Source organism: Ictidomys tridecemlineatus, chromosome 4 (genome assembly GCF_052094955.1).
Source record: "Ictidomys tridecemlineatus isolate mIctTri1 chromosome 4, mIctTri1.hap1, whole genome shotgun sequence".
Lineage (NCBI taxonomy): Eukaryota > Metazoa > Chordata > Mammalia > Rodentia > Sciuridae > Ictidomys > Ictidomys tridecemlineatus.
In genome coordinates, this window is record NC_135480.1 from 105,113,694 (window position 1) to 105,137,394 (window position 23,701).

General features: G+C 42.0%; 1 long non-coding RNA gene across 2 annotated transcripts in view; it reads right to left on the minus strand.

Annotated features, from left to right (window-relative positions):
• Positions 1-23,701, minus strand: part of LOC110598453 (uncharacterized) — a 258,358-nt gene that overhangs the window by 99,391 nt on the left and 135,266 nt on the right. For both annotated transcript variants that reach the window (XR_013437955.1, XR_013437956.1), the window contains 2 exons: positions 19,040-19,116; positions 5,610-5,750 (listed from right to left, as the gene is read on the minus strand). This is a non-coding gene — a long non-coding RNA (uncharacterized LOC110598453). The remainder of the gene's footprint in view (positions 1-5,609; positions 5,751-19,039; positions 19,117-23,701) is intronic.

The following is a 23,701-nucleotide window of genomic DNA, read 5'->3' on the forward strand; positions in this document are numbered from 1 at the left end:
AAGTACAGTGAGAAATAGCTTCCTAGTACCCATATACCACAAATTGCCTTCTGGAAGAATACATACTTATTACTTTTGCAATTTCTGGTAAGTCCCTTTTGAACTGGTTATGAAGCAAACAAAAACATCAGCTCACAATTTTACTGCTGTATTTAAATTCAGTTTTAATTAAAAAAAATGGTCTCATCCAGCTAGACCAATTGGATATGGCACTTGGTGATTCTTGAAAACACAAAACATCCTCCAAAGACAATCATTTTCCTCCCACTAAGTATATTAAAAGAATATGCTATAGGTTCTGAGGTCTACTGTAAAATAGGAGGTTCAAAGATGTTTTGCCCAAGGCTAGGCAGCATTACTGCCCTGAAGGAAACTATACTATTCAGAATAGAGGTGTTTTTAAGCATGTGTTAAAATAATGAGTTCTAGAATTTATATTAACTTTCTAGGCAGGCATATATCTGCCCAGAGGCAGGTACCAGCATCACCTTAAGTCAGCTCAAGCCTCTTCCAGCTCTGTGATTCTGCAATTGCTTATACTGAATTTCTCCAAGACGGCAATGGGCTGAAGAGCTATTTCTGTCCTAGTTCTTTTGCTTTATATAGGTCAAATCTCATTCCAATGAGTACCATAACAATAACCACCTCATGACCTGGTTATTTTAGACAACCTGCTAAAATGACAATCAAGTAGGAGTCCAAGCCAGAGCTGGCTGTTACAGAATTTGACCTGAATATTATTTAATCAAGGAGGTGGCCAGTGGTGTCAGATTTTTATCTTCATGGCCCTGAGCCATGGCAGAGCAGTCAGATTCAAGGTACAGAAAAATTATCAATGAGTCCAAACCACTGTACTTAAAACCCTGAATCACCAACTTCATTTGTCTGACAGAGGCTGCAGTTACAATGTCTGGGGACTCAGTGCTATGACTCTCCATGTAAGAATGGTATCCATTCATGTCTATCCACACCAGCCAAAGAGTGCAGAGAGATGTGTCCACCCTAATCCAGGTCTGTTAATAACCCCCCTTGTCATATTGGGTGCTCTCAAACCTGAGGTTTCTTTCTCTAGTCTTTCCCAAGGAGCTAGATTCATGCTTCATTTACTTTTTTTTTTTGCATACATTATTCTTCCTTGAAATAAGATGCTAGTTGTTGTTCTCTGAAAATTTCCTTTATAAGAATGTAAACCCTCCGAGGGAAGATATTTGTTTGGTTACTTCCCATCTATGTTCAATATCTGGGTCCTCTCAATAGAATATAAGTTCCAGAAATCTCACATCCAGGATAGTGCCTGGCACACAGTAGGTGTTCAGGAATTATTTGTTGAATTAAAAAATAAAGAGTTATAAGTAGCTATTCTCTTTTTACTGTACCATAAAGGTTTTTATTGGGGCATTATAGTTAGACATAATGGATGGATTCATTATGTCATATTTGTATGTGAACATAATATAATTTAATCCATTTTCTTCCTCAGTACCTTCCCTTTTCCTCCCTCCTCCCTACCTCTGATCTTCTTGCTGCATTTGACTGATCTCCCTTCTGGGCTATTATTTGCGACCCAATTCCAATGTCCTACCACCTCTCCAAAAGCAGTGATGGGTTCCCCTCTGATCCTTCAGCACTTTGCATTTCTCTATTATAATACTTACGGGATACTCTCCCTATCATTCATGTTATATCTGTTTTACCAACTATACTGGGGGATATTTTAGAGAAGAAACTGTGTTTTATATAGCCCCATATTCTTTTTGCCTACAAGAGTAGGAATTCAATAAATGCTTATTGTTTGAACAATTGAAAAAATGAATAGAAATGTTTCTCTTGTAACTGTGAATGCTAAAGATTTATGACTTAACATCATACTTCAAATTCTGCCGGGACTCCAGAGCCTTCCATGGATCAAACTGAAAAAGCCATGAGTCACTGGGCTTGGAGGGGAGGGCTGTGTGTTTATGGAGGATTTGTTTCCCGACCTCGATGAATCATGTGTATAATCACCCGAACTGCATCCTGTCTGGGGAAGTAACCAAAACCCCTATTTCTGGCCCCAATGGCTTTTTGGTTTTATGAGTAAATGCCACTGGCATGCCATTAAATTAATGCCCACAGAAGGCCCTCAGCCAGGGCTCTAACCTGCAATACCAGGGGTCGGGATAGGCCAGTGGTTTTGCCATGAGAGCAGAATGAGAAGATATTACTTTCTCACCTGGCCCCGAATTGGTAACCTTTTCCAACTTCTTATCAAACAACTGTGATACTTTTTTCCAAATCAAAGGTTCCATCATGGAATTCTCCTGCACACAAATATTTAATTAGTTTCACCACCAGCAGAATAAAGACCGAACTTCTTATCCTCTAATCCAAGGCTCTCTAGAATCTGATTCTGACCTGCTTTACCTACCTGATCTTCCCTTATCCCCTTATAACCATGTGTTCCATGTGCAATGGATGATTTTCAAAATGCATATAAACCTGAGCCTTTGTTCTATGACTTGGCTCCACTTCCAGTGCCACTTCCTCTATATCATCTGTGATTGTTCAGCAAGGAAGTTAACTTCTCTTTTGAGCATGCAGGTTTTATCTAACTCCCATCCCATTGCTCATTTCTAATGTGTCTTATAAGCACCTATGCACATGTTTGGTTCTCTAATAAGTCATTCCCCAGAGAAATCTGGATCTTCGTCAATGTGATACTCCTTATGCACAAGCAGTGCATGTAAGAATGGAGACTCAAAAGTTGTTTGAATGGAAAGTCAGATTCATTCAATTGTTGGAACCCAGGAAATGCTCAATGTAGAAGATTATTATGTTTATTTCTCTCATTTTATCTGTTACCCCTCTCTATTAAAATATAAGATTAAGAAGATCTTGGGTCTCTGCAAACAGCTATTGTTGTATACCTATGGAAGGTTATATTTCAAGTTTTCTTCCTCTGGATACCCAGTTCCTTGTGGTCTATTTAGCTAATAGATATTACAAGCTTAGGGAGAGAGGAAAAATTTTAATATTCACTTGAATAAAAAAGAAAACTAAAAGGGAATCTGCTGTGTCAAAAAGCAAACTTTTAAAAATATAGTTTTTTCCAAAAGCAAAGACTGTTCTGTCATTTTCTGGTTTGGAATATCCATGCCACAGAGCTGATTTCAAGGCAGATGGATAAACGAGAGTTGATGCAAAAAACTTAGCTTTGTGTGACTGAAAAGCACTTTGCTTTTCTTTCTGTTTATAACTATAATGCTGCTTATGAGAATGGGGACAAAGAAGACAAGGTTAAGATCACCCAGGCCAAGGTCAGGTAAAGAGGAAACAGAGTATCAAGAGTTTTGATTCCTCTACTGCCTTTTGGCAATGTCTACATCTGGTCGGAAGAGACAGCTGGGTGGCAGTGCAACCATTTGAGAGCCCTCTCCTACTGTTCCTCAAAAGGCTGCCACTGAGGAGTCTCCAGAGGCCAAGTTCCAATGACTGAATGACTATTAATTGCAATTTCTCCCTCAGTTAAGTAAGCAGAATATCTGCTATTACATACATGGTCAGATCTTATAAATTCTAACATGGTACTGAGATATTAGTTGCTATTACAAATTCAAAGATGACTGTTTTTTTCATTATCCCACACTACAAACAATTAACTATTTTTATCAGGTTCTGATAATATTTCAGGTTCTATAGGTCAGTTTGGGCTGTGTTGTGACTACTGGACTCTGCCTTTATAATAAAAATGCAGTCATCATCTATTTAAAAATACATGGGGCTTTATTCCAATAAAACTTTATTTATAAAACAGGTGGTAACCAGATTTGGCCCTTGGGCTGTATTTCAAATTCCTGTCCTACATGTTTATTAAGTATGAAACATGAGAGGCAGAGGAAAATATCTAAACACTTTTTTCTGATATAAACAATGACACTCCTGGGTTTTGTGAGACTTCCAGATATCTTCTTTAAGACAGTTTTAATTCTGTACATTATCATCATGTCTTCGTCATCATCAACATCAGCAATGTTGTCTGTACCTATCTGGGAAACATTATGGAGAGAGCCATAAAAGAGCCCCAGTTTTCTATACCTACCTCTTGACCACACTCTTCTGGGAAAGACAGCTCTGATTATTGTTAAAGAAAATATCAGTCATCCTCATGGTGAAAGGTCGCTATATTTTTTTTTAACAAATTGGTCCTTTGAGCAAGATGAATTTTAATGGATTGGTTTATTAACCTAAAGGTTGAACTAGACGGAGAGTAACTGAATGATTTGTTCATAATTAGTATTATTTATAATTATTTTACTTAGGAAAAAATATCACCTTAAATGTCAGGATGTTTTTTAATTGCCTCAGATGAGATTCAAAATAATTGACTTTGCAAATGTATTTTAAAAAACTCATTTAAAAATATCTGAAGCTGCTGACAGTCTGTCTAGAAGAAGCAAGATATTGATATTCATTACTAGGAACAGGGCAGAAATTGATCCATGATTTTTTTTAACCGCTTGAATTGTGTATTGTGGTCACTTCTGGACTCTGAAAAGCTGAGATGCTGATAGAGCAATGTATGTGTTTCTTTACCCCATTAAATCTATTCTCTGAGTATGCGATATTCCCACAAATACTAGAATAAGATATAATATATGCATTTATATGTATATGAATATGTGTGTGTGTGTGTGTGTGTGTGTGTGTGTGTATATATATATATATATATATATATATATATATATATATATATATATATATTCCTCCAAAGCTCAGTAGGCAAATCCCCTGCTGAGAGTAGTAAGGGTATATTAACTGATTAATTATTATTAATGCCAATTTTTATTTAGCTAGCAATTATAATCTATTAAGAGCATTTATTCACATTATCTTCCTTATTCAATTCTCAGAAAAATCCTGTAAGGCTCATCAGTAATATATTATTATCTCCCTTTTATAGACAAAGGAAACGGAAACTCCAATGTTTCCCTGCTTAAGCTAATCTCACCAATAAGTGGCAAATCCTGGACTAGAATACAGAATTTCTGACTCCTAGTCCATTACCTCGAGCAACTGTGGAAGGTCTGAAGGCAGAAAGGGAAAGTGTGAAACAGTTTGGGCTGGAGAGAACCTGGAAAGGCCAGCAGACCAGAATTCCTTCTAGTTTAGGTCAAAGTCCGGAGTAGGTGTGGCTACGTGACACACCACCAGAATGATCCACTTTGAGGCAGACCTACTCACTTTGAATTTTCTTGTGCAACTAAACATTCACTGTCAATCTCCCATCCTCTTATTTCTCGTGAAATAAGGGGCACCAGAGTTGGAACCAACTTCAAACCAACTTAAGTCTCTGATTCAGTTTCCAAACCCTCCTCTCCTGCTCTGGGGTCAGCCCTTTTCATCAACCCTGCAACCATTTTTTTTTTTTCTTTTACCCTCCTTTGGGCAAAACCATTTTTTTTTCCTTTGCCCTCCTCTCTCCCTTAATCTCCCAATGCCTCTCTGCACAGCTTTTCCCTTTTAATCTTTGCTGACCACCCTCTGTGTCTGCTCCATGTTCTTCCACCGTCAGAGACGCTGTGCCTCTCTTCCCCAAGAGCCTCCCTGGTCATCAGCACCCAGGTTCCTACCTGTGCTCCGCAGCCACAAGCGTTGCCCCTCCGACCCGACGTCTTGGTTCTGTCGGTCTGACGCTGCCAGCCTCTATCCAGGGCCTGAGAACTGTGCTTGTCTTCAAGCTCTTTGTTACTTGGCCTCTTTAGTTTCAAATGCTAGTAAATAACAACACACAATAAAAGATGGTGTTGGCTATGGTTCTTGCTCGTAGTCTCCAGGAGTGTTATCTCAGACCCCAACATTGCAACAAAGAAATCTCACAGTGGGGTGAGTGAAAACCAGTTACAGGACAGGAGGAGAAAACTTCAGCGCTTCCAAAATTCCACAGTCCCAGCTGCCCTCCAGGGGCTCCCCCTTGTGGGAGATACTGGGCATGGCAAGGCAGTACCCAGTTGGGACAGTGCCTGGGTGGGAGGGCAGGAGAAAGACTCAGTTCTCCTGAGTATGTGCACATACTCAGGGAGGTGTGCCCCAAAGGGCACAGGGTTCTATTCCAGTCTCAAAGAACAGCCTCTGTGTGAATTGCAGCTGAGGTTCTCCACAATCAATCATGCAAATATTTGGGGGAGACAGAGTTCTTGGTGCCTAGAGGTCTCTGAGTGCAGGTGAGCACCCTTATGAGTGAGGAGCTTGCACCGCTTATGCTTCATGTGGGAAGTGGGGTTGGCAACCCTTTGCTTCTGCTGTATGCCCAATTTCTGACTGGAAAATGTATCATCCAGTGGACACCTATGCAGGGCTGCTCTGGGGAGACAGGTGTGGTCCTCATCATCTGACTAAACCATGGTGGTCCAGTCTCCTGGGCTCTCTGGGCCTTTGGTACCAAGGGAGCCCTGGCAACTTTCTGTTGCTCACCTTGATGAAACCAGACTGGATGTCCAAATAACATCTTTCCCCAGAGAGATACGATCTCATTCATTCTCACCTACCCTGGTCAGCAGGTAGGAAATCTAATATATTATTTTCTGCAAACAGAATCAGAGGCTCATGTAGCTGAGTGATATTTCCAACGCACTAGAAAAACCATCAGTGTAGCGAAGATCAGAACTGGGTTTTCTGACCTCTGTCCAGCCCATCCGTCCAGACTATGCTCTGTCTCTAGAGAAAAGGGGAAGTGATGCTCAGACGGCCCTCAGTGCAGGGCAATGAGCCACACCATTAAGGAGTATCGATCGGCTTCCCCTGCTGTGAGGACAGCCTGCTGGATGTGACACAGACAGAGACCCAGACTGAGCCAGCAGGAAAGAATTCGTCATTATGCCAGATATGGAAGAGAACCAGTAGGACCAGTGGGAAACTATTTATTTGCCAGTACACAGTTAGTGGAAGAGGAACAGGGAAACTGCAGAATGACAACAGTGATCTGGCACTGACTCCTGGTCACCACAGCCTTGTGACATATTGTCTCATTTCAACATTGTACTAATTCTGAGACCCCAACTGCAGGATTAGGTTAGCTCCATTTTAGGGATGAAGAAATTGAGGTCAGAGTGGTTAATGGGCAATAATATGTGGCAGAGATGATGATTAAATCAAAAGCTGTTTAAGCCTTGAGTTTATCTCACCATGTCACCTTGCCACGTGGGTTCTTCTAACAGTGCTGGCAAGGAAGCTCTGTCAGGGGTCAACATAAAGTATTTCATATTAAGTTCAGCAAACCAAATCTCACCTGTGCCCTCCCACCACCTCCCTGATGTAATGAATCCTATGGAAAGACTGAACTTGGCATAAAATCATAGAAGAATGGGCTCTTTCTCCAAAGGCAGCATAGACAGCCCAGGAATAAAGACAAAAGAACAATAATGACCTAAGCAAAACAGCTGGTGTCTCTAAAATGATGATGAAGAAGAAGAAGAAGAAGGAAGAGAAGGAGGAGGAGGAGGAGAAGGAGGAGGAGGAGAAAGAGGAGGCGGAGGAGGAGGAAGAGAAGTCAATTAATGATACAGTCACTGATCATGAATTCAATAAATATTTCTCAGACCTATGCTGGGCCTTGGGCTGAATACAAAAGAGACACCCTGCCCTGATGCTTCAACTCTGCTATGAACTCACGTAAAACAAACAAAACGGGATTTAAAGAATCTAAACAAAGCTGCAAGAGCAAAAGTATGCCCTTTCCCACAAATGGACCTAAAACTGAGGACCTTTAGTGGCTGAGGTCCACTTGTGAAGGATGGCATTTAAATCCAGAAATACTTCTCAAGAAGAGGGCATCAGGTGTCTGCAGCATTCCAAGGACCCTGGGTCAGGACTTGGGATTAGGAAAATGGATAGGGAGGGAAGGAGAGTCTTGTCCTTCTTTGGGTTGGTGAGAGCATCCAGTTCTCCTCTGCACCCCACCAAGGCAAAAAGGAATAAACTGAGACCAGAGCAACCAACAAATACGAGAGATTGGCATGAGAAATCTGGAAAGCAGGGAATAGTTAGGCAGATGAAGGTAAAACTCTATAACTGCTGTCTTCCAGTACACTAAGGGCATTCAGGTAGAAAAGGGATGAGATTTGCTCTGCCCAGCTTTAGGGAACAGATGGGATCCAGGGGGAGAATCTCCAAAGAGAAAAATCTTTGATTAATTATAAGAAAAAATATTCTGCTAATGCAGTCCAAAACTGGAAAGGTCAATTCCTGTCTGGAAAAGGCTAGGAGGGAGTATCACCAGAAGACCTTTGGTCAAAGAGGCCCAAATGCAGACTGGAATGAAATGGGGTCCTTGGGCCAACAAGGAGAAACTAGATGGTAGAAACAGTAAACCCCCACCCAGGGCGTTTTCTCTTTTTGAGGGATTTGTGGTCTAATTCAACAATAAGCTAAATATAAAGTGTGCTTACTTTCTTCTCCTGTCTTTCCCTGGAATGGAATATTTATTTTACTGTTTCAGGTAATTCCAGGTATGTTGGGTGGGTGAAGCCATTGCCCTTTAGTATCATGGAAAACACAAAAGAAAAAAGGCCCAAATCTGACACTCTGGATGATCGAAAGAGACATTAAGGAACCATTTCATCAACACCATCTATGCCTGAATTCTTTCCCACTGAGTGGTGGCCTGTTTGTACTCAGTCTCCAAAATCCATTAGATTGTAAGCCATTCTAAAGCAGCTCAAATGAAGCAAACGCACATATAATGCATCAGCAAGACATGGAAACAACAGAAGAGAAAAATGATACTTTCAGAATAGTTACTGAGAATAAAGACAGAGCCTAAAATTAATCAGGAGTATTTTTTTTTTTTTGTACCAGGAATTAAACCCAGGGGCACTTAACCACCGAGCCACACCCCCAGTCCTTTTTTATATTTTATTAGAGACAGGGTCTCACTGAGTTGCTTAGGACCTTGCTAAGTTGCCTATATTGTAGAGGATTGATTAGAAGCAGTCAGTCCACAGGAAGCTTCTTTTTGGCCTGAGAATCTTAGAGAGGATCTCCAGTGTCCAGTGTCCAGAGAAAGCTAAGGAAAGGACCACTGGGAAGCTGGTGGGGAGCCAGATGGCGCAGAACTGAAGGCATATAATGGGAGGAGGAAGCCTCCTGTACACCCTGCTCACCATGTCTGGTGAGGCCAGTCCTGTGATGTGGCCTCCATCTCTGGACAGTGAGAAAATGGCCCAGTTGGAGCCTGTCTGATTGCCCAGCCTTCCCCCACACCTTGATTTTCTACTCAGGTTTGCACATGAGCCCAGCTCCTCTCATGCACCCAGATGCCTGTTTCAGGGAAGCGTTTGCATTTTCCTTGGCAAATGCTTCCCAGGTACAGCTTGCTACATGCTTTTAGGCTCGGCCAATTACAACAAGCACTAAAACTGCTGAGCCAAGTAGTTTCTTCAGAGCTCTGCTTACATTTCCTCCCTGAAAAAAAGCAGAGGGCCCACCCACTTCATGCAGAATCTGCGCACAGAAAAATGCAGGGTTTTCTCTTAAGACAGAGGTGGCACGGGATAACTTTCCCAAAGAGGAGATGAGATGCAACCAGTTTTCACTTTGAATTTACGCTTCTCAATAGGACTTCACCCTGTGTCAGAGGGTGGACAAGATGGCTCAGAAGTGGCTCCCTTGAGCTGAGAAAGGGCTAGAGAGGCTTTTAGTTCAAGCCCCACAGGACCTCAAGTTGGTTGAAGATTTCTATGTGTCAATAGCCTTTCTCATTCTTGAACTTCCACTAGGTCCAGGGTTCAATATTGCAATTATATTCTTGTAAATGCTGGATTTGGAGGGAAGATGGAGTCCGTTTCTAAATGACTTTGGATTTTTTTTTTTTAAACGATCATCTACAGTAACACTGATGTTTGGGCAGAAATAAAGCAATTCCAGAAGGGATTACTCCAAAGTTGTTGGGATATTTTTTTTTCCTGATTAATGAATTGTTACCGTACAAAAGTACAATAAATTTACCTCTTCATTTATTTTCTATGATGCTAACATTAGATTGTGTAATGTTTCTGAGTTATCCCTAGCTTAGGAGAAGACATTGAGGAATATCTTAATGAGAGCATGCCAGGAAGTGGTACAGCCAGTTTAGAATTTGAAATTATCCATGGATAATTCACAAAGCATGTAATACATATGCAGATCATTGAGAAGTAACCATGCTGAGAGGTACCTGCAAGAGCCTTCCAACACCAGAAATCATCATAGAAGTGCGTCTTTAATTCCTGGCTTTCATTCATGGTTAACTAAGCGGTGGTATTGCAGGTCCATGCTCCAAGTCTGAAGGCGCTCTTCAAACCGGGAAGACTGTGTCTCTTACAAAAATCTGAACTCAGTCACATAGGCAAGATGACCTTCATGTATCCAGAGATACTGAAAGCATTCAATCAGAACTGAACTGAACTTACTCGGAGAGTAAGAACCTAAAGTGTTACCAGGTCAAAACTGCCACCTTAAGCTTAGAAGACAAAAAGATCAGGACAAGCTTCATCTACAGATGGTAAATCAATCTTAGGAACCCTTGGCATTAGGGGCAAGAGGTATATGATGGTAACTCTCCTCGTAGTGGGCTCTACCATGAATGTCCAGTGCCACTCCACCTTTCTAGGTCCCCCTGAGGACCTAACAATCAGAAGAAACCACATTATCCTTGCTTTAGAGGAAAATTTACAAACTGGTGTATCTACAACGATGCTTAGTTCCTCTATTCCTCCATGGAATAGTAAATATAATGTGTTTTCATACCAAGAAGGGTAGCATCTTGAACTAAAGACAGTCTTCAGTGTGAAAAACTAAATGGTGTTATGAGAAGAGTCTAATTTTATTTTAATTAAAGATCTAGTTGGACCTTCAAGAGCTGTTCATCTACAGGGATTTTCATAGGCCCCTGGCCAAGGACCAACCTCGGTCATAAAAAGAAGAAACCTCTTGAGTCCAAGTAGATCTCTAAAGAAAGAGCTTTGGTTGGCTGGGCTTCATTTATCAAAATAATACTTTTTCTTGTTCTGGAGTCAGAATAAAAGAATGTGCTATCAAGTCATCTGAGGGGCCCACGGGAAGATGCTAAGGAGACAGACCCAGGGGTCTCATACTGAAATCTTTTATCTTGGAGGACAATAAGATGACATCTTTTCTAGACTTCCAAATGCTTGCTGTCTTTGGGTGGCATGATAGTGACAAAACACAGAACTCATTCGGAAGTCATGTCCCCTTTCCTCGTGAAAACTGAGGAATTCTGGTACCAGAGCCTAGGATTTATAGGTAGAAAAATGGTGACAAGAAAAGGGAGCGTAAGAACTAATTTAAAGCCCTGAATTTCACCCAGTACTGCTGGGGGACAAGAACATGGCTGTGGGTACTTTTCTGTTAGATTTTTCCCTCCTAATTATTTGCAGAATTCTCCTCACTAACTAAAAGCAATCCAATTATTGTTAGCACCACCGTTAAGAGTGAGGACAGAGCAGTATCAATGGGACTTGTAAAGTGGCAGCAGCATCCCTGAGACAGGCAGACTGCACTCACCACCCTATTTCTGATCTTTCCCTGTGTCGGCTTCAGTCTACTCAGTCTACTCGTATTGGTAGGTTTTGGAGGTAAGTGTGAACAGCTAACAGACCACTGTTGCTCTCTGCTCACTGCTAAGCAAGAGAATTGCAGAAAGTTCACATTTCGCCATTGGACAAATGCCCAGTTGCTGGGAAATCTGATAGTCACTGTGTCACAGTTATTTTCTCCCTCACCCATGTCCCTCTTTCGTAGTCACTGAGTTTCTAGACTCTGTTCAGTCCTTCCCCATTGTAATTCTTGAGTTGGTTCTTTTCTTTTATTTCCGCAGTTGTCACTGGTAAAATTCTCATTTTTTTTCTCCACTGGATGATTGCTGATTTTCTAGCTTGATTCCCCAAGACGGGTATCTACCCACTATGATCCACTCCACATGTGACTTCCATGGGGTCCTCCTAATACATGACTCCGATCATGCCACTCTTCCATGTGAAAACTCTGGATGATACTCTGCTGCCTGTAGGTCTCAGTCAGAACAAGCGATTCTGCACCGCCTGCTGACCAAAGTCCAAAAAATAAATGGACATTTCTATTCACAAAGGTTAAATTGTTCAATGACTCACATGTTGCCTTATGAAGAAAGGACTTAGATCCAGAAAATTAGTCAAGTTTCCCGTATCTTACGCACCAGAGGTAAACGTCACTTGTTCTGTCCACATGGGTCTTTTCTCCTGTATATTCTTCCTATTACAGCTAAAAGGTCCTTCCCAGTGTCTCCCTGAATTATCCCTTTAGCCCTTGAATTCTGGGCTGTGGATGGAGCTCAGTGGTAAAGCTCTGGCCTAGCATACATGAGGCCTGGGGTTCAATCTCTAGTGCCACAAAAAAAGTCTAGAATTCTGCCATCATTAACTATTACTTGTTTTGACAGCAAGCTCCACTCTCAGAAATGCAACTGGTGAAGTAAAAAAGAAACAAGTAACAACCAAAAAAAAAAAAAAAAAACCCACCAGAGAATGACGGCATATCAAGTTAAAAAGGGCTGAAATTAAAAGGTAATCTAAATGGATGTTTATGACCTTGTTTGCTCAACATCCTACATCTTTAGGGCCTTAATCATCTTCAGACTATTATCCTGATTGTGATGGATATTTGTCGGCTGCACTTATGCTTCAGTTACTCAAAACATATGTATTTATTACACACCACAATTAGATTGCAATAATAATCCATGATGACAGCAATAGTTTAATGGAGAAATAGACTCCGCCAAAGATCCTTGGATATCAGAGAGATGCATGCCCACTGGAGGAAGCAGCTTGGAGAACAATGCAGAGAACAAGTGCTCGATTTCTTTATCTGCGATCACAACACCGCCATTTCAGGAGTTGATAGCAAGAGGGGCTAGGAATGGACAGAAACTCATCATATCGAAGGGCAGGACTCACTAAACCACACACAATCGGGGACTCTGATTCTAGACACTGCCATTTGTTCTGTGTGAAAGATGAATGTGAAAGGAACTCCCAGGGATGGGGTGTAGCTCAGTGGTAGAGCATGGGCAAGGCCCTAGCATCAATTAAAAATAAATAAAATGGAGGACCTCCCTCTACATAAGGCCCACGACAGTCAACAGCCATCCCTCTATTTCCGGAGGAGTATGGACTATAAGGGTAATGGCTTGGAGAGGTGAGGAGCTATCTCCTTTCTTGAAAAGGAAACAGAGGAAGAGATGAGATTCTGGAGGACAGTTTATAACTCCACACCGCACTGTGAGGAGAGTCCCCTTCAGGTCTAACCTTCGTTTCTTCTGCTGTCCTTGTTTCTCATAGATTATTTGTAACCTCTGCAAATAGAGAAATACAGTCAGTCACAGCTGGCCATTTGGCTCAGCTGACAACTGTTCTAAAATCCACCATTAACATTTCGTCCCCCAAAAGGGACACCAAGCTTTGCTTTGTAAGAGAGCTATCCATCACACCTCTGAAGTGACAGTCTGGTCACACCTAAGAGAAGACAGGTAGGGGACTATCAACGACATCATCACCACCCATTCTATCTACTAAGAAAAGTCAAAGCAAGATCCCTGCCTGTTTTTCAGCCTCGACTCAGAGCTGAGCACCTGGAATTAACCCAGCCTGCTCCTTGACAGGACACCAGGCCACACAGTGCCGTCTGTAGCAGAGCAGGGACCGCCAGCTCCCAGAATCCCCTGTGCTCCTGCTTCCACATGGTGCTTGTCTCAACAGAATATTATGTTTCCGCAGATGGAGAGAAGGCTATTAAACCTAAATTTTCCACATGTAGTTGCACTCCAACTTGTCTACAGCTGTTTTTTTTTTTTTTCTATCATATAAAATAAAATGGTACCCTTGCCTAGGTGGCCCTCAGAAGGCCACCCTGCTTGCTTTGGGCATTTTCCTACCACAAGCTCTGCCTCAAGCACAGGGTGCTTCTCAGGTTATGCAACTGACTTTAGGACCTCAGTGTCTATAAAGAGACACCTTGAAAACTGGAAGGAGGAGGAGGTTAGGGTGATGATCCATTTGATCCACATTCGCTTTCCTGTTCAGAATCCCCTGGCGGGTTGCTCACCATCTCTAGACCTTGGTTTCCTCGAGGGTAGCATGGAGATTGTGAAATGACAACTTCCATTTAATTACATAAGATTGAACCCCGAACACAATGCCTGGCACCTGGGGAGGGAGCACGTGACAGTGCCTCTGGGTATGAATATTACCACAGTCATCTCTGGGGACAAAGTGGCTGAGGCAGAGTGGGAAAGAGAGCTGTGGGGAAGTGGCTGGGGAGCCGCTGTCCCTGTGGCCCTGCCCATGACCCCACTGTGCAGGGGCGCAGAACATTTCTCCCATTCATCCAGGTCCCACTCCCTCCCAGATCGGGAGCATTGAAGCGGCACAATAAAGGCCTTCCTCCCACAAGATGGGCACCATGCCGGGCTGTGCCTGGATCCCGAGGAGACATCTCTGTCCAGCATTTCGATCAGGGCTCTTCCGAGCCAGCTCCTGGGGTGCACACAAAGACCCATTCAGGAAGGCTGGGGTTCTGAAAGCCAGCAGATGAGCTGAGGGGCCCTGGAAGGGGGTGGAGAAGCCACACAGCGCCTGGCACCAACCCTGCTGGGCCCCACCCGGGGCCAGTGGGCGTGGAGGGCTCAGGTCTGCAGCCACGGCTGCACTCTTTGTTTTCCCCAGATTCCTCTCTGATGGAGGTCCAGGGCATCAAGGACACCAGCTGCCATGGCTGGGATTGAATGACCTCCCCAGAGGAGCCTGGGAACATCCCCCCTCCATAATGCCAGCCCAATAGGCAGGGTATCCAGTGGAAACGGGCCATTACTAACTGGCCTGCCAATCCCAGAGTGCTTCTTTCTGGGAAAAATGCCTCTCAGAGGTTCTCACCCTGCTAAGGTACTAGCTGTAGCACTGAAGGAAGAAATGAGAAGCTAAATTAATATATAAAAGGCATTGGCTATTCCCTAGGACCTAGAAAGCAGCTCCATGCCCATCATCCTCTGTTTTCCCATCTGTAAAATGGGACTAATAATCTGTTGGAATTCAAACAGTAGCTGCTGTGAGAGAATTTCCAGGTAGCAGTTGGCGTATTTTCTGAGCTGCCTTAGCTTTTCTCCCTGAGGTACTCTGGGACACACAAGAAACCCTGGGCCAGGACTCCAGGCAGCATGGCTCTGTGGGCAATCCCCAGCTACATGGGATTTGAAGCATCAGGGATATGGGGTGCCCTGAATATTAGGGCAGAAAGGCTGATTCAGAGACCATGACCCTCCATTGCAGAGAAAAACAGGATACCTGAGACCTTTCAAAGAGTGAAGGTTATGGGACACTTGTGTAAAATACAGAGGGAAGTTTACTCCAACAACCACGTTAGAGGGATGGCATACCCAGTCAGCTCCATAAGCAATTCTTAAGCTTCTGCCGGTGCCAGCACTGAATAAGATGCTGGAGTTGAAAAGATTATTGCCCATTGCCTCCAAATCTAGAAGTCATTGCAACAAGGAGACAAACCCACCGTGAAACAGAAAACTGAGCCACTTTTGGCACCCAGGTTGTAAGGCATTTTCTCTGGCACAGTAGCATTTTCTAGATGACTCAGCTGAGAAGGACTGGAAGGATTTCCTGTGATCTGCAGATGTTTGTACCTCTGTATATCTAACTGTTCACTTTTCCTGGAATCCACCTACTGCATGCATTCATCTGGACATCTTCCACCCGGTGGTAAGACTCATACAAGCATCACCTCCTCCAGGAAGCCTTCCCTCACCACACAACTTGAATTAGGGCTTCCCTTCATCTAAGGATTCCCACAGCACCCTGGCCATGCCTCTTTCTTTGCCATTAGAAAATTCTATGCCTTTAGAAAATTGTCCATTTACTTTCTCCTATCTTCTCGGGGGATAAGCACTGTACATAATTAACCTTTTTAACTTCATCATCTCTTGTAGCACTGGCACAATGCAGAAGTTTAAGTGATTATTGTATGAAATGGATGCGTTATCTCACTCTCGAGTAGTTGTTGGCATAAACTCCACTTTATATTTCACAAGAGTATCTTGTACCCTTGGCTCTCCGGAAGTTCTATCTTATATCAAACCAATTCTGTCCTGCAAGCATGTATTTCTATTTTTTTTCCTAACTTCAGGAGACATTAGTTAGTCATCACCCTCATTCTTATCAGTGATAATAGAAATTGTTATTACTATTCCCCTTAATTTCTTTCTACTGAATCAACTTTATTCAGGGTGGGGACTTATATTAGGAATGAACTCTCAGAATCTCAAATCTGACAGTTTTCCCTTCTCATAGCCAAATAGAAAAGAACTTTAAGAAGGATTTTGATCAGCTAGAGACTACTCATTTCACCATGTTTTATGAAGCACCTACTATGTGCCAGGCTGCCTGTGATGGAGGAGGAACAAATGAGTAAGTACCTGCCGTTAAGAGAACTTCAATCTGGAACAGGGAGTAATGGGGTAACTTTCCTAATAAAAATCTAGTAAAAACCAGCACTTCATTTTCTTTGTGGTCCTTGGTTAGAATTGCTAATTTATGTGAAAATGTAGAAAAGTCCAGAGCGGAGGAAAATAAATTTCAATTCCTGAGCAACTTGGGAAATACTTGAGGGCTCAATCAGGGGACACATTGGGGATACAATGGAAAGTCCTTTAGAGAATAAGTTCCATGTGCCTATTAACACCTTGAAAGAAATCCATGTGCATTTTCACTGCTAAGGAGAGGTGGCCTCCACTGACCACACTGTCACTGGCAAGAGCCACACTGGTCAGCAACCCCCAAACTGGCAGGCTCCCTCTCTCTGGCCCAGGAGCTCAGGGTCTGCGTGACTTGAGACAAGTCATCTGGGGACACTTGGGATTCTGAGCGAGGGAGCCAGTGGAGGCAGCACAGATAAGGTCTGGACAGAAATTTGGCAGCCTGTACAACATCTGCTTGGGCTGAGGTTCTGGCTCTGGCTCCTGCTGGGAGCCTGGGGCTGGAGACTGGGAAGCCTGTGAGTGCAGCTGGTTACAGCAGGTGGCGCCAGAGAGCAGAAACCAACCCTCAGTGGACCCAGGGTGGTGTTAACCTCCTCCCAAACAGGGGCACTGTGGACTAGGGAAGCAAAGGAAACCACACTCTCATCAAAGTCTGGAAAAAGACAAATTTTCCAGATGGCTGAGAGAACCAGAGATGGCTCTTTCTCAGGGAAAAAAAAAAAAAACAAGGTCGAACCACTTCGAACCCTTAGATAGCTGTTGAGCAAAGTATAATTCCCCAAAACACCTCCCTCAGCTCCAGCAACCAAACCAAAACAAAACCATAGCAAGGAAAACCCTAACCTATCATAAATGATAGAGCTCTGGCAACCAACATTTTAAAGCAAGCAAACAAATTTTAAAAGGGACAGATATCTAAATCTTAAAGCTACTAGAAGACATAGTCTGCATAGGCTTGTCTCTAAATCATACCATTAATGGAAAAGGACAGCAAGAAAATTTCCCTCCCACGATGCCCAAGGGTCCTCCTTTTGTGTGCCTCCAAGAAGAAAGCATGTTCTTACTTATTTATTCACATAATATCATAAAGTTTATAAGAGAACTTCAAGGACTGGGGAAGAGACAACCTCTCTCCTCTAAAAGATAACATTCAAAAGCAGTCGACTGCTGAGATGTACAACAAAGAGCTTTTCCTCATATACTTTAGCAGTATGGGGTGGCCCCAGGATAAACCTTAGGGAATGCAAGGAATTTTCCTTGTTTTTCCATTTGGTCTGCTTTCATATTGTTCCTTCTCTCATGGGAAATAGATACCTCAGGTCTGATGTTATATGAATCAATCTTCGTAGTTGACTTAGGTGCATATATATAACAAAATGTTGCCTTGCTTGAAAAAATTGTTGAAACTTTTGATGCGTGTGCCTTGTCAATCTTCTATTAAAAGCATCTGTGTTCTTGGCTCATTTCGTAGATGTGTCCAGGGTTTGTCCCATATCCTACCTACCAACTGCTACTGTGATGGGTCTCAATCACAGATGTCCCTATAGCAGAAAGTACAAGGGCTTCGGAAAAGGACAATGATAGTATAGGGAAAGGAAGGAGGGATGGCCTCTGGGGAGAACAGATTGGTGTCATGGAAAGGATACTGAGGTTATTCTACCCTTCAGTACATGCTATTTGCTCTGCATGTGATGCCCTTCCTCAACTCCCATCTTCTTCTTTTTGTGTGTAATTTCTGATATTCTTCAAGAATCAGTGCTGACTTGAACCATACTCAATCAGCCCCTGGCCCCTAGGAATCCTGTGAAATCCCCCCTCCCAAATAAATGACACAGGAATGATGCTATGTCTCCACCTCTCCCCCCAATTATACTACCCACTTACTAACTGGCAGATTCCCACCATCACCACTTTTTTTTCATTCTTAACAGTTTCCCAGATCCCTTTCCCTCCAATTTTCCCCTAAGTGGAGTCACTAGATAAAAACAGAATATTCTGTTAAATTTTGAGAAGCGACAAATAAAGTTTTAGTGTGTGTGCCAAATATGGCATGTATTGCATTTTCATTCACTAACCATGACAATCATACTCCTAAGACCACTGAGTTGGTGCCTTGTGCCCTCCCTGCCCTGGGACAGCCATTCTACTGCAGGTTAACCTTCCTCCCAGCCCTGCCGAGAAATGGGACACCCCCTTCCACACACTTCCGTCACCCTGGGAAAATAATCCAAGGTCAGTTTCAGATCCATTTATAGGTTTTTTCCCCTCCTATACTGGGTGTATTTAATCAGTAGAAATGAAATTTAAGTGTTTCAATTCAATATAATAGCAGTTGTTCAATTAATTTTTAAATAGAAGAGTTACCACTTACTTTTCATTTAAATGTAGTTTAATAAATTGTATGACTAGTATGACTCTGACATTTTGCAGTCTGTAAAATCCATGTTTAATTTCAAAGATTGGTGTGCTGGATGTAGAGCTATTTACCTTTTCAGTTCCTGTGGGCTCTTTCCACCCCTTTTTTCTTGAAGGAAGCAAGGTGATCCAGGTGAGAAGGGAGGCATCTGCAGAGACACATTCAATCCCATCAGGAAATGTCCATCATTAAGAAATACTGTTCACAAAAAAATAAAGTGTCCCTCTTTATCTTACCATCTTAGCCAATGGCACTTTAAAAATGAACATAGAAACATCCTGGATTCCTCTAACAAATCCCTTCTGCCAAGATGAACATTGTTTCTACTTACATCTAATCTCCCAAGGTGAAAAACTGCAACACGGATAATTTATAGCAGTATTACCCTAACGTTTTCACCTTATGACACACAGAAAATCATAATTTCATGAGTAGAGTAAGTTGGAAAGAATTTGGGAAATTCTAGAAGAGGCTTAGTAATGAAATTAATTAATAAAAATATTTTTTAAAAATAAAATATGTTGAAAGATTAAATATAGAATTTGATTAAAATCTCCCAGCTAATAATTTTCTATTGAGGAACACCCAATGCCTGGCTTTTAAGAGGGAGGGATAAAAATTACATGTGTTGACAGAAAAATACAAAAATAAGAGAAAATTAAGAAAAAAATCTAATATTTTGCACTATAAGCAAAGCAAAGAACTTCTATGTTGATAAACACATCATGACAAAAAAGAATAAGCAAACTAATACTTGTTTAACAGGAAGATCCAGGAAATGAAACGTTGTTTAGCTGTCCTGGAAGGAACACTTCCTGTGGCAGGAGTATTCAAAGAATTGCCTACAATCAGTCATTACAGAAGTTAAGACATTTATACACAAAGTTGTACATGGAAAGTTCAAATAAAATTGAAAATTTCTAAATAGCTATCAAATTGATTCTACATTTTTTGCCACTATAAGGCACTTTTGATTATCAATATCCCAATTATTAATACCCGTAGGACATTACGTCACCTCTGGACCATCCAGCATGTCTGGGGATGTCAGCCTCATAGAAAGAGGCCACAGCAAGCTTGCACCCTGGCCCATAGCTAGCCCATGTGATAGGGCAAATGAATAGGTACCAAAGAATAGAAATGTTTTGACCAATTGAAAATCATCCCCAAATATTGAGGATTGTAGAACATCGAGGAGACTTACCCATGGTAAACTCAGGGATAGCCTTTCTTTCCTAGCCAGCCTGATTGCATGGACAGAGATAGTGCCACCATTCCATTGAGTCACATGTGCCGAGTGACTGCAGAATGCCAGGCACAGGGGCTGAGCCCTGGAGCGAGAAGAAAAAATGCAAAAACCTTGGTCCTATTCATAGCAGCTTGCAGCTCGCAGAGTGAGATGAACCCACAAGCAGAGATGCAAAGGTTCACATGCCTCATGTCCCACTATCAGGTTGAACGATTCTTAATTCAGTGATTCTTCTCTGCCATACCCAATTAATGCTCTAACCAGGCACACTTAATTTTACAGAGCATCTTGCTGTCATTCTCCTGAATAATTCTCTTTTTCCCAAGAATATGTCTTAAATTTCACTCCTAAAAGTGTTTTTCTGCATGGAAGAGTATGCCACTTTCTTCTTCTCACTTGTAGCTAGCCCAGATGGTTTCAGAGCTTGGAAAGAAGGGCATGGCACCACCAGGCACCATTTTGTGAATGCAGTACCTTCCTATATGCCTGGCATGGAAAACCCAGACGGCTGAAGTGCTGGGTTGAAAACGCCCCCAAGGGTGTTAGAGGAAGGAGAGTTTTCTTTCCTCATCCGGCTTTCTGGGCCTCAGCAGGGTTTCCGTGAGCAGATGACTTTGAAATTGACAGCCAAACCCATGCTTCTCAAGAGCCCTTCTCCTTTAGTTCCAACCCTGAAAGGATCACAGTATTGAGCCATGTGCTTTTCTTGACTCTGTCATGGATGGCACATCCATCAGGGAGTCCCATCTGAGCCCCCAGCAAAACAAAATTAACTAATGTGCATAAATTAGCACCAAACGTCTACCCAGTGGAGAAATGCCAAAACTATTCTTTTTACAACAAATAACTGACCATCCCCCAGTTTCCATCAGCCTCTTTCTTCAACAGTAACCCCTCACCACACTTCAGGGTAACATGTATAGTTGACCAAGTGATTTCAAATGCTTTTCCTCATTTGCCCTTTGATGTTTGGGAGGCAGGCAATGTAGAGGTTTCATTGTTATTATATAAGTGAGGAAAATAAAGCTCAGGGGAGATAAATAGCAAGTCATACAGTTCAATCTTGAAGAGGTAGTTGTTGAATTAAGATCTTCTAACTGAATTCCGTGTTCTTTCCATTATACCATTTACATCCAGCAAGGAACCAAAGGAAAGTTTGAGAGGAATTACATTAAAGAAGATACCAGGATCCTGTTCTCTCAAACTCCAACACACAATTCACCAGAAGTACCTAACAAAAGCGTATGAGTCACCTTTGATGTATAGTTGATTCTGAGAAAACCACACACACACACACACACACACACACACACACACACACACACGCACATTTATATGTATATAAAATTGATCATCTTAATATTTAAAACCACTCTCTGCATTGTTTTTTTCAATGCAATAAGTGCATACAGAACATAGTAGATAGCTGGATTAGTTTATTCATTCTGTAACAACTACTTGTTGAGAGAATAAACTAATGCTTCTCTCTCTTACAGCTACATCTTTTTTTCATATCCCACAATTGTTCTTCAACCTCAGCCAGCCCCGTCTCCTCACTGCCCACCAACCGGATGCAGTACTGGAATGAGCTCAGTGGAAGGGGATGCAAGATGCTGAATGGATCACAAGTAGACAGAAATAAAATAGCAGTCTCTGTTCTGCTTTTTCTGCTGAAACATAACCTACAAACTCCAGCTTCAGAGGTCACTGGGATAAGAGAATGCTTCAATCTTTTGGGACAGGTAATCTTTTTTGGAAATAGATATTCAAATCACATTTTGTAGACGAAGGGCTATATGCTCAGAGATATTAAATAACAAGCCAAAGAAGAGATGACAGGCAGGGGAAGGAGGCAGAGTTTGAATGAAGTTCTTACTCTTAAGCTTACCCTTGTATCTCCCTACCCATGCCCCGGTGCTCTGTAAAGGTTTCTAGCACATTCCACCTGAGCATCATTGTACTAGATGTTTATTCAACTCTTCCCCAGACATCTCTGGATGATGGCTACCTCCTTTAACTCCTTTGAGGCTTTCCTCACATTTTGCCTACTCAATGAGCCCTTCTCTGACCACCTGAAGTTGTAACTCATCATTTATATACCCTACCTCCATGACTCCAGACCCTTCTTACTCATTTTGCTCTTTTTCCACAGGACATAATATCTAACACAAAAACATTTAGTTATTGATAGTGTTTATAGTTATTACCCACATAGATTTTGTCTTTTTAAACTCACGGATGCATCTAGAACACTAAGAATGGTATGAATATAGCAGATGTCCACACAATGTTTGCTGAATTTGAGGAATAAGTGGATAGTAGATGTGAGAAACATGCTCACCTCTCCAAACCCAAAGAATGAACTGAGAGACAAAAGGTACAGAGAAGTGAGGCTTTTAATGATGGTCTTGCAAGACTGGTATCTGGGGGAGCAGACACACCTAGAGCAATTACAATCAGCATTTATTCCCTCGTGCACAAGATTCCTCAGTGTCTGAGTACCATGGGATGTGCAGCCTTCCCAAATGTCAAATAGGCTTTACTATCTCCTATTGGGTTATTTAAGGAAATGTACCTTTTGTTGTGCCCACCTCCCTTTGCTCTCTTGTGGCAGGAAGGCCTTCTTGGGTTGAGTGTATCTCTGCTGGTTAGATCAATCCTTCCCCCTCACCTCCTATTTATCAAGGGGCCATGAATTTATCACACTCTGGTGTTACCTGCTTTTAGCTTTCCATTCTGCTCTCCCCTCCAGCTGCTTTTCTTATATCCTAATTTTACCTTTAAGGCTAGATACTATATTCTGCAAATGGATCGCTGGACCTTCAATTTCTCACAGTAGACCACTCAGTCAGTGTGTGTTGAATGAATAAAGTGATAAGACTCCTTGCCTTACTAAGCCTTTGAGTGGATTCCATTTATTAATGCAAGACCCAATGACACATAAAAGATCTCCTTTAATCGGCCTCTAAGTTCTTTGAGATAAAGAATCAGATTCCATATTACAGATATGTGGGCTAGAAGAAATAAAATTAAATTAAGCAACAATCCTGTCTGGTAAGTGACAGAGCAGAATTTGAACTCTTTTCTGTGCAGCCCTAAAGCTCGGGGACATCCTACCCTGTCACAGCACTTCTCAATGAACTCACCTAGAAAAGAGCTAACTCTACTAGGGAAATTTTGACCCTTGTAAATAGGTAAGTTTTAGCCATTCATAGTTATTATTATTTTCTTACTCAGGGCAAACTCAAGATGAACCTGATCATTTCCCAGACTTATTATTCTAGAGCCAGGAAGCAATGCCTGTTGCTGTACAAGGCCTGACAATTTGCATTTCTAATCATTCAAGAATTTAATTAGTATCATGGCCTTAATCAGGTGTGCTGCGAATACAGCTGATGTCATCAGAGCTTACTTAATTAGTTTGAAGGGGAAGGAAGTTTTTTACATTCTGAATATGTCTCCACCCGTATAAAGGTGAAGGGCC